At 38.9% G+C, this 12,577-nt stretch overlaps 1 long non-coding RNA gene and 1 pseudogene across 1 annotated transcript in view; both read right to left on the reverse strand.

Annotated features, from left to right (window-relative positions):
• LOC122684185 overlaps positions 1-8,268 on the reverse strand; it is a 64,818-nt gene extending 56,550 nt beyond the window's left edge. Inside the window, exon 1 of the long non-coding RNA XR_006337946.1 lies at positions 8,235-8,268. This is a non-coding gene — a long non-coding RNA (uncharacterized LOC122684185). The remainder of the gene's footprint in view (positions 1-8,234) is intronic.
• LOC122684184 overlaps positions 1-12,577 on the reverse strand; it is a 193,482-nt pseudogene that overhangs the window by 94,889 nt on the left and 86,016 nt on the right.

Genomic DNA, 12,577 nt, shown 5'->3' on the forward strand with positions numbered 1-12,577 from the left:
TCACCTTAGCTAGTTTGAGAATTAGTCTAGAAGAGGGGCCCTCAAATGTGTGTTCCTTGGAGAAGGAAATGACAACCCATTCCAGTACTCTTTCCTGGAAAAATCCATGGACAGAGGAGCTTGGTGGGCTGCAGTCCATGGGGTTACATGACCGAGCACACACTCATGAGGGGGGTGGACAGAGATGGGTTGGTAGCAATAAATTGGTAGAACTGAAAGAAAAAAAAAAATGTGTGGTCCTGAAACAGTAAAATCAGCATCTCTTAGGTACTTGTTAGAAATGCAAATCTCACTCCCACCATAGACTTGCAGCATTTGATCCTGGGTAGGGCCCAGCGATATTTATGTAGCAAGTCTTCAGGTAATTCACATGCACATCAAAATTTTCAAAGCAATGACAACATCACCAGGATAACTGCATCTTCAAATTCAGTACAGCAGGAATAAGTAGTATATCTCCAACTCTGCTGTACAAAAAAAAAAAAAAATACTATTTCTCTGAAATCAAATTAAATTTTACTTTGAACTGCTGTTCATTCAGGTTAGAAGTAGTTTCAATGTCACTTAGGATTAGGTTTGTTATGGGTAATGGAGACCCAAAGTAACAGTGGCCTAATGAATAGGTAGACTTTTAACCCTCCTGCACTGTTGGTGGGAATGTAAATTGGGACAGTCACTATGGAAAACAGTATGGAGGCTCCTAAAAAAACTAAAAAGAGTTGCCATATGATCTAGCAATCCCACTCCTGTGCATATATCCTGACAAAAACATAATCTGAAATGATCTATGACCCCTATGTTCACAGCAGTGCTGTTTACAATAGTTAAGACATGGAAACAACCTAAATCTCAATGAACTGATGAGTGGATAAAGAATACGTGGTGCACATACACAAGGGAATACCACTCAGCCATCAATAAGAACAAAATAATGCCATTTTCAGTTACATGGACGGACCTAGAGATCATTAAGTGAATGTAGAAAAAGAAAAATATCATATGCCATCACTTACATGGGAAATCTAAAATATGACACAAATGAACTTATCTACAAAATAGAAATGGATTCACAGATGTAAAGAACAGACTTTGGTTGCCAAGGAGTAGGAAGAAGGTTGGACTGGGAGTTTGGGATTAGCAGATGCCAACAATTATATACAGAATGGATAAACAACAAGGTCCTACTGTACAGCACAGGGAACTATATTCAGTATCCTACGATAAACCATAATGGAAAAGAATAAGAAAAAAGAATACACACACACACACACACACACACACAAAACTGAATCACTTTGCCATATACCAGAAACTATAACACAACATTATAAATCAACTATATTTCAATTTAAACAAAATAAGCAGACTTGGCGAAAATAAAAGCCAAGCAGCAAGGGTCCTCCAGAGGTGGATTCTGCTTTCTGCCCTACAATCCACACACTCTGAAACAAGAGGACATACAGGCCTGACTACCATTTTTCACGGAGTAACAAAAACTTGAAGAGGACCCAAATCCAGACTTCAATATACTATTCTCCCATATCACAATAATTAATTTAATAATTCACCGTGGCAATCCCAGAGTCAGACCAATTCCTAGAACTTTTAAAGCTCACTTTAAGTATCTTGGACTTGCTTATGCATCCGATAGTCCCCCCTCCCACCTTTAACGATTAACTGCTGAGGTCTTTAAAACTCCATAATTTTGGAACCCATGTTATTTTCTTCTCATCCTCACTTGCTTGTCTAGGATTCTTTCATTTGTCATAGACTTTTATTTTCTTGGTCCTTTCTTTATACCTAGAACCCTTAAGCAAAAAAGGTGGGTGGAAGCACATTTTACAGATTTATTCTCATGCATTTAGTGTTGAAGTCAATCTCTAATTGCAAAATTATTTTCCAGGAGGAACTAATTATCATAAGATTGATACTTAGTGCAAATTTAGTTTCTTTCCAGTCTGCCCTATTTGTGTAAGTTCCTTTTTTCACTGTTTCTAGTTTGCAGCTAAGGGGTTCCATATTTCCATTGGTCTGGGCTACTAGCAACAATGTTTATATAGTGATTTTTTTTAAATGTAAGTAAAATCATTGGCAACTTCAGAAGGACTTGGCATACATTTCTCAATGTCTACTACTGTGTCTAATGAATATTCAGCATTTTCTAGTGCATAAGATAATCAATTATGCATTTGTTATATTACTAAGCAGTAATGATTTCAACAATATATATTCAGAAACCAAATTTGATTTACTCCTATTTATGTTTTCCAGGATCATCTCTGTTCTATTATATGAATCTCTACATTTTGTTTCAGTCAATATTCCCCAGAAAATAGAATTTAGATAAATGTGAAGGTGATTTTTCTTCTATACCTGTTTACTTCTCTAACAAAAATTTCCAGGAGAAAAGGAGGAAAGGGGAAATCTTATCAAATCAAATATTATATCACTTATATTAATTTGATAGGAATAACTCATTATGCAATTTGGATCTCAACTTCATTCTTTACTTCCCATTATGTTCATGCTCTAATATACCTCTTGGACAATTTTTTTTTAATGTGAAATTAAGAAGAGACAAGACATATGTGGTTTTTCACAAGAGGAACAGAAAATCCATATGAATCCAGGACACTCATCAACAATATCCTCACCTGCTAAGGATTAGGTGAAGCTTCTGTATACAAACTACATCAATAAAATGTACTCTGTACTCTCAACTTTTTGAACTCTGCATTCCGCCTGGTCTTTCATTTTGTACCAACCAGGCAAAGGCACAGAGGTAGCAAGATGGAATTTCCTTCTATGATCTCTTTGATTCACTCAAACCAGAATCTATTAGCTCTTCTCTCCTGAATGGAAGAAGATGAATTTTGAAAAGATGGAGTTCATGAGTGCAGAAGATTTATACTTCTGATTAGACCCTGACAGTTGTTCCACTTGTTCCAGAAACTGAAGGGAAAGGTTTATGGGGGAAAAGTGGGGAGGGTGAGAAGGAGGGGATGAATAGCTATATCATTTACGTTTAGCCACAGAATATATTATACAGCACACTTGATTTTACCTCTCTCCTGCCCTTGACAGACATTGCTAATCAATCAGGTCACATTTCCCACTGACATGGGTATAGCCTCAGAGTCTTTCTTGGCATAGCTTTTTAAGCAGCTGTTACAAATCTATTGGGTTTAGCTTAGGAGACTGATTTACTGAGTGCATTATTTATTCATTTATTCAACATTCATTGAACATCTAAACTGTGCCAGGGATGTCAAAGGCATTCAAGAGCAAGACATGAAACTTACATTGTAATGAGATGAAAACTTTTTATTGCCTTTTTCAGCCCTACACATTTGCTAGGCATACAGTAGGTGCTCAATACATTTCCTTTGTCACATTGCTATGAATTGGCTTGCGAAGAGCATTCTGGCATCAGCTGACCCTGCTAAGAAGTGGAGTGTGGCTATGGTTCTCTCTGAAATAATAACATTTGTTCCACCTCAATTCACTTCCTGCTTAAGGTCTATCAAAAACAAACTCACCCTCAAAATGAGTTCTCCACTGGATATGTTTCAAGGGGCAGGAGTAGATATCCAAGAGAAGAATCATACTTGGAAATGCAACTCATCCCTTAAATCTGACCACTGCATGTCTTTTAGATCTGCTGATTAGTCTTGCTAGAACACAATATCAGACTCCATCCTCAAAGGAAATAAATTAAGCTGCACCCCATGAGAACAAATGGTTGACACTGTGCTCTTGCAAGCATCTTGTGTGCAGCTGTGAACAGCTGTGTTAGTGCCAGTTAAGCTGTGATAGCATCACAGGGGGCGGGGGGCAGCGATAAAGGGCAATTCATTCACAAAACACTATTCAAAGGGTCTCACAGGTGTGTTCTAAGGATTGGTTTTCTGCTATCTTCTTTCTATCTAAAATTTATCCTGAATTTAGATGATTGAGTAATAAAATTCTCCCAGAATTATAGGTCTGCTCTCTCCAGGGATGGTGTTTTCAGAATACATGCTGTGACATTCATAAACAAATATGAAATAGGGAGAAGCATTCCCCACTTGACAAAAAAGAATTAGCTTCTGACTCTCTGGAGTGATTCTTTGACCACTGATTCATTCCCTTATGAATAAGCCTCAGTCTTCCCTGCCTCCGATAGAGGAAAGCACAGAATGTGCCAAAGAGACTGGTTCTTTCAGAGAACGGTTTTATTTATCACCCTTATTTGCAATTTTACTCCCCTAAAAGGAGCCGTCAGCTGCTCATCCATTGACTACAAATGGCCAGCTCTTTTGGTGAACAAGGACGGGGTCAGATGCTAACTGCTGGTGAAGGGGACAGAATGAGGAGAGAAAAGGGCATCGTGCAAAAAGGAGAATGAAATGGCATTTAGATGTTTGCTTTAAACAGACTTCAATTGAAGGGGAAATTGTGTACATGAGGTGCTCTCTTAAGAAATGAGTTAGGAAATAAAGGAGTCAAATTAAAATTGGATAGAAATCCTAGGGCAGTGTTTCCAAATGCTGGCCCAGTTCATGGGACACCTCTTTGGAATCAACTGCCTAGTAATCAATTGCCTAGTAAACTTAAAGCTGCAGGTCTCTAATCACAGAATCACTGGGAAGTATGTCTGGGGTTTTCTGACTGACTCCCCCAGATGAGCCTAGAGCATACGGTTAGATTTGAGAATCACTGTTAGATCCTAGGCTAAATAAACAAACACAAAGATTAACAAAGCTGATGAAATATTTAAGAGGGAAAAACAGTGTATAGAACCAGAAAAAAGAGATGGCAGGGCTGACCTATCTCAAGACAAACTAATATAGCATTTTGCAATAAATGCACGGTTATTAACTGAAGACTTACAATGTATCCAGTGCTACTCCAAATGCTTTCTGTTTCTCACTTTTTAAAAATCTTTGAATTGTAAGGAAGTCATAAGCAAGGAAGGATCCAGGAAGCAGACTGCACACGAGACACAGCATTTTTAAGGCACTCCGAGATCGCACAGCAGGTAGGTGGCTGAGCCAGGCTTCCAACTCAGGCAGCCTGGATCCAGAACATGTTTTTGTTGCTCAGTTGCTAAGTCCTTCCCTACACTTTGCGACACCTTGAACTTGAGTCCACCAGGCTCCGCTGTCCATGGGATTTCCCAGGCAAGTAGGTTGCCATTTCCTCCTCCAGGGGAATCTTCCCAACCCAGGAACTGAATCCAAGTCTCCTGCATTGGCAGGCATGTGCTAAACCTCAACCAGATACTGTTTTCCCTATGCAAATGCAGGCTCTGAGGAAACAATGTTTAATAAGGTAGTATCTCCCCTTAAGGAGTTCATAGAAATTCATGATGTCTTATAGCAAGTGCAGTGAGTAAAGTGCAGACAGAAACTTAAGAGATCCCTGCAGGACTTGAAACTCATTTTTATCCTTGAGATTTTTCATGGTTTGTATGATTAAGCAGAATATAATTTTCTGAATATAAAACTGCCATTAGATTGGACACTATGAACCAATATTTGACCACTTTTGATCTACAACAAGGGAAATTCCAAAAGATAGCACTGAAGAGAGGAGCAGAAATAGAAAAGCTCATTTCTTCAATTGTGTTTTGATAATTAATAGGTCATCTCTCTGTGAGAAAAAGTTGAGGTTCACCATTCACATAATGACCTAGTTATTTGTCATGTATTTACAGACCCCTGGTTAAAAATTAAGCACTAGCTCCTTAACCATATTTAAATATTACAAACAACAATATGAAGAGAGAGTATTGTTTCTTTCTATTTTGAAGATGAGAAAACTGAAGCCAAGAAGGTTTAGATTAACGTGCAAATAAGAGGTAAAGCCAGATTTCAGACCAAGGTTTGCAAAATTCCAAAATTTGTGGTCCCCTGCCACTCTGTAGCTGCAGGTCATAGGTGAGGATGTTCACTTTCACATGTTATAACTCATATTTATAGCTGGCACCCACCCACCTAACATTAGATGTGTTTACTGCCTCCAGATGACATGAAACACGGTAGATGTCATCATTAACACTCTGAGTATTTAAGCCATATTAATTCATTCAATCAGCTTACAAACGAGACATCTTTTATACTTTTGTTACCCAAAATATTTTATGAAAATGAGTCAATCTGCTAGTCTCTGAAAAAAAGTTTTTACCTGTTTCTTTGTTCATCAGAGAAAATTCTGACTGCTATTTTAAAAATGAAGTAAGTTCTTAATCCATCAAAGTAATCCAATACCACCCGATTCAAGATCAGAACAGATATTAAAAATGCCTCAAAGAAGAACTCACCAATTTAGAGTTACTGAAGGGACAGGCAATTCTGAATTAATAAAAATCTTAATTAAAGTATAAGTTATAAGAAAGTATATCTTATTACCTTTTGATATCTGATGGATGAATGAATCAAACTGGAGTGTGGAAAGTATAAGATTATAAAATATGAACTGGGCAAAGACAGAACCATGGGGAGATCTCATTGGACCTATTTTGATGACCAGATGAAGGCTATTGAATATAGTTTTACATATATTTATGGACTTCCCTGGTGGCTCAGTCAAGAGTCTGCCTGCAGTGCAGGAGACCCCGGTTCAATCCCTGGGTCAGGAAGATCATCTGGAGAAGGAAATGGCAACCCACTCCAGTATCCTTGCCTGGACAATTCCATGGACTAGAAGCCTGGCAGGCTATGGAGTCTCAAAGAGTCAGACAGGACTGAGCAACTTCACTTTCACTTTATGTATATTTATAGGTCAAGGTGCTGTTATACTTTGAGGGAAAAAGTAGTTTGTGGAAGCCAGTAAAGATTTCCTTTACCCTTACAATCTTTTTATACTGTATTCTATATATAGATGCATGTATAAATGCCCAATCAGTAAGTCATGTCTGACTCTGTGACCCCATGGACTAGAGCTCACCTGGGCTCCTCTGTCCTTGGGATTTCCCAAGCAAAAACACTGGAGTGGGTTGCATTTCCTTCTCCAGGGGATCTCCCTGACCCAGGGACTGAACCTCTATATCCTGCACTGCAGGCAGATTCTTTACTACTAAGCCACTTGGGAAACCTATATGTATATATGCATATACACTGTACTACATAGAGACATAAAAACCAATTTACTGATATCAACTTTCTTAAGCTATTATTTCAACACAGACAGGTATGAAGAGTTGGAAGACAATGATAATAAACCCATGACTGGAAATTTGCAATCCTCCATCTGAGGATGAGAGGCAAGAGGGAGAGAATATCGATACGTCTACAAAAAGAATATAGAGACTGCTTTCAATTATAGCAAGTAGTAATGGTCCTACGATACACATACATACTAAGGCAAAGCAATATATATATATAGTATTATATATAATCTGTGCCATATATATGAAATCTCACAAAGATAATAAGCTCCCCAGATTTCATCTAAATAAACACAAAATTTGAATTGTTAGGGATGGAATTCATAAAGTCTTTTTATAGTGTCAAGCTTAAAAAAAACAACTAAAAAGGGACAACTGAGTATGGTTTTTCTATTTGAAACAGCCACACTTTGTTCCATCACATTTATGACTCTTCTCATACCAATGTCACGGAAAACAAAATTCTTATTGGCATTCATTTTTGGTTTGGTCATTTAGACCTACCTCCAATATCTTTCAAGAAGAAAAAGTCATCTTCTGCTACAAAATAGGAAGACTAGCCAACAAACAATAATGAATAATCTTGAAGGGAACAAAGAAACACACGGGAAAATATGATGTATCTATTGCTCATAACACATTATTCCAAATCTTAAGGGGCTTTAAACAACAAACCTGTATTATCTCACATGCTTGTGGGTCAGGAACCTGGAAGCAGTTTATCTGGGTGGTTCTGGCCCAGGGTGTCTCATAAGGCCGCAGTCAAGGTATCAGCCTGGGGACACTACCTCCTGGATAGGACTAGGGAGACAAGACCTACCCCTAGGACAGGAAGGAAGTGGGGAGGTCGTGCAGAGACTGAAAACAAAGCCAATAATTGTAACAGTGCACTGTCATAAATGTTATGTGGACATGGTCTCTCTCAAAATAGCTTACTGGACAAATTTAAAGCCTTTTCTATGTTAACTTTTCTATGTTAACTAAACGCTTTTCCGTGGCTGTAATTTCTCCAGTTTATGGTGCAACAGAAAATCTAACATGGATTTCTCCTTCACAATTTTACCAAGAGAAGAGTCGTTCTTACCAGAGATCTTCAGGAACCGCAGCATACATTTTTCCTTTGCTTATTAAGTCAAGGACTTTCCTTATGAACAGTCCTTCTGCTCGGTGTCCTTTCAGCTGACAGAATGTGACTCAGTTAGCTTCAGAAGCAAAGGAAAGCGTCCTTCTCTGACAGACGAACGGAGAGACACCAGCTCACGCACTGGAGCACGTGCTCTTCAGGGCCGAAGGCTGTGGTGGGGGCTGCTTTATATACGCCAAAGCAAGGAGGGGGCGGGGTTCTCTCCGCACGTGCCTGCGTGCGTGCCAAAGCAAGGAGGGGGCGGGGTTCTCTCCGCACGTGCCTGCGTGCGTGCGCCTAATGGATTCCGAGGGCCGAGTGCAGCTTCTCGGCCTGCTGCCTCCATCTTGGATTGACGTGTCATGCGCGGTTCTTCCCGTGCAGCCCACCAGCCGTTTTGCTATAGGAACTTCCGTCTGATGTGCCCGGTGCGAGACCTCTGTTTACAGACTGCCTTGGCTGATGTCCGGGATCCTAGACATCAAGATGGTTTTCACCCTTCTCTGATGAGAATGACTTCTTGTATCCAAACAGCTTGTGCAAAAATAATGGCTTATGCTGAATATCTGCGTATTGTTAATTTCTTATGATGCCTCATTTACAAATTAAATTTTCTTACGGGTGTGCTTGTATAGGAAAAAATATTATATATATAGGACTTGGTATTATCCATGGTTTCAGGCATCCATTGGGGGCCTTGGCACTTATTTTCCACAGATAAGGGGACCACTGTATACCCAGAGGTGAGATTTCTTAATGCTATGGTGATTCTATCCTAAAAGTTGGTTTTGGTTTTTTTTTTTAAATTTTACTTATTTATGGCTGCGCTGGTTCTTTGTGAGGACTTTCTCTATTTGCTGCGAGGAAGGGACTACTTTTTGTTGTGCTTCAAGGACTTCTCATTGCAGTGGCTTCTGTTGCCATGGAGCTCGGGCTCTAGGGTGCGTGGGCTCAGAAGTTGCAGCTCCCCGGTTCCACAGCAAAGGCTCAATAGTTGTGGTGCACGGACTTAGTTGTCCCGAAGCATGAGGGGTCCTCACAGACCGGGAATCTAACCGGGGTCTCCTGCATTGGCAGGTGAATTCCTCACCACTGAGCCACCAGGGAACCCCTATTTTAAGATTTTTGAGGAATCTTCATCTGTTTTCTGTGGTGACTGCACCAGTATATTCCTACCAGTGATACGAAAAGTTTCTCTTTCTTCCACAGTCTTGTCAACCCTTGTTATCTTCTGTCATTTTGATAACAGCCATTCTAAGAGGTATCTCATTGTAGTTTTGATTTGCATTTCCTTGAAGATTAGTGATATTAAAAATCTTATAATGTACATACTGGCCATTTGTGTGTCTTCTTTCGAAAAATGTTAATTCAGCTCCTATCCTCATTTTTTAAATCGATTTTTTTTTTTTCTATGAGTTGTATGAGTTCCTTGGCTATTTTGGATATTTACTCCTTATCTGATACATGCTTTGGAAATACCTTCTCCTGTTCCATAGGTTGCCTCTGCAATTTATTGATGGTCCTTTGCAAAACTTGAATTTTCTTATCATTATTTGTGTCCATTATACTGGAGTTAAAGTGCTAAGCCTGGATGAATCTACCTGCTATCTTCTCTTTAAGTTTAATACTTTAAGAAATTCATAACTTTGGGGGAAATTTTTTTTTAAGCTATGGTGCTTAAACTCCCAACTCTTTAGTTGTCCTTATAGGCTGATATCATTTATCATTTATCATTTGTCTAGTCGCTGAGTCATGTCCCACTCTTTTGTGACCCCAGGCTCCTCTTTTGACAAAATTTGCCAAGGAAGAATACTGGAGTGGGTTGCCATTTCCTTCTCCAGGTATTGAAACTGCATCTCCTGCATTGGCAGGTGGATTCTTTACCACTGAGCCACCACAGAAGCCTGACTTTCTCATTACTGAGACTTGTTATAGCACTATCACTTCTTTATATTCTCCTATTTTTAAAATATATATATATATATTCATATTCAAAAAAACTAAATTAGCCTTATAGAAGAATAATCGGATAAGAAGCTTCACCACAAACGTAAAACCCATCCTTTCTCATGTCCATGTTCTCCCTCTGCTTTCCTAATTCAGTGAAGATAGTACTCTTTTTTTCTATCAGTGTCCAACTTTAGAAAATCTGTTTGACACTCTACATATCACCTTCTCAAACGTGTTATCTGCTCCTCATCCTGCCTTGTCCATCACTCCTCACAGTAGGTGATATGTACCTACCTTTACCCACTAACACAGATGCTTCTCTCATTTGAAATTGCAATACTTCACTTTCTTTCTTCAAGACATTTAATAATGTCTGTAATAATTACATGTATTTGTTGGAACTTCTGTAATGCTGACAGTGTTCTAGTTCTTGCCCTAAGAGTTTACACAGTTTTTATCTTATTAAGCTCTATATTTACTATGTTTGAGTAGTTCTTTTTCACATGTTTCTATTAGACTTCAGAAAATCTTAATTTGATATATAGATTTCTATCATACTTAAATTCTAATTGCATTTGTTATGAAGAACTCATGTCTGTATTGCACAATTGCCCAATATGAACATTTCATTATTAGTTAAGTTTTGGAGTAAAAATTCAGCAAAAAATTTTCTTTGCCAAAAAAAAAAAAAAAAAAAAGGAAAATGAATCCAAGATGGAAGCCAGTCTTTTTATAATCTAGTTTTGGAAGGAACTGCCTCACTTCTGCCAGATTCTGTGTATTAGAAGTGAGTCAGCAAGTCTGACCCACACTCAAGGAAAAGGGGTTACTCAAAGGCACAAACACCAAGAGAACCATCTCAGAGTCTGCCTACCACAGTGCATTTCTTCTGTGCTGACATCTCCATTCTATAGACTATCTCTTAGAGGTTGTCATTTCTGCAAAGCATGCCCTGGGAACACTAGGAGGAAAAATAAAACAAGGACAAAGTATCTAAACCATGTTTTGGCTCTTGGTTTCTCCTCCTGTTGAATCTTTTCCCTAACCCACTTACAGAAAAAGATTCTGTTCACATGATTTGTTCACCCAGAGATTGGCTGAAGTATTGGATGAAGATTGGGTGAAGTAGAAATATTGGTCATTCCCCTTGTATGACTTGTGAGGAGACAGGGAGACACCCCCCACCCCTTCTTAGAAGAAGCTACTTGATCCTTGGGGTGTAAATGTACATTCTCAAAGGGGGCAATATCACTCCCAAGGCAGGAAAAACTGCCCTGAGGGGGCAAGAAGTTGTTAGTCTTTTGATTTGTAAAGCACAGATGTACATAGAGTACATAAATAGATACACAGTATATTTGTGGTATTAAAGTTTTATGGTGGAATGATTAGGGAGAAAATGCCTTCAAAAGCTGCTTTAGGAGAATGATAATGAGAAAAGATTGAGAAAAACCTGATGCAGTGCAGGCTAGTGAAAAGAGTTCTAAGACAAAGGTTTCAGGGAGGGAGGGTCTGGGATGCAGATTTAGCTGGGGGTGGAGAAAAGGAGATGAAATTTGGAATGTGGCAGACTGTAAATGAATTTTCCCATGTACATATTAGGCTTTGGTTTTACTCCTTGATCTGATTTTAACTAATTGCTAACTTCCAGGGATTCCTCACAGTTTATGATCCAGTGAGAGTTCTTTTCCGGTTTTGGAGCAAGGCTCTGTACAAATTCATTCTAAACATGTTTTCTAACATTTCTGGGAGACTTGGGTTTGGTGGGAAAGGTAGTGACAAGTGTTCAGTTTACCATCTAGACACGGAAACTCTTCATTATAGAGTGAGAAAAGATTGGCTCCACTTTCCCTTTTTTCCCTCCTTCCCCCCATTCCATCTATTGGATGGAGATAAAGTCTGTGAGTTGAAGTAAGGCAGGAAATGGACTAGAAAATAGGCAGGAGGGTGTGGAGTTGAGGAACTGAGTGCAATACAAGAAAACTGGTCTGATCAGTCACCATATGAGGATCTGGTGCTGATGATGCTCCTAATGTATCCAAATTTCTGTTTTCTCATTTGTAAAATGAAGGGTTTGTATAAAATAATACTTACGGTTGACTTCAGCTTCAACATATGTCCCCATGAGATACCATCTCCATTTTCACAGTAATTCCTGAAAGCACAGCTGTTTGAGTTGTGCATCTTTGGGTTATGGTTGTGATTCTCCTGCTGCCATTTGAATACTCAGGGAGATCAATCAAGGCCAAGCTGTTAACCTATAATTGTCACCTTCACGTGAACTCTATCACTGCAGTAAAGGCAAAGAAAGAGCCCAATTCTGTGGAGTCTTATTGGATTCGATATAGGAGCCAGGT

The sequence above is a fragment of the Cervus elaphus genome, chromosome 26, assembly GCF_910594005.1.
Source record: "Cervus elaphus chromosome 26, mCerEla1.1, whole genome shotgun sequence".
Classification (NCBI taxonomy): Eukaryota; Metazoa; Chordata; class Mammalia; order Artiodactyla; family Cervidae; genus Cervus; species Cervus elaphus.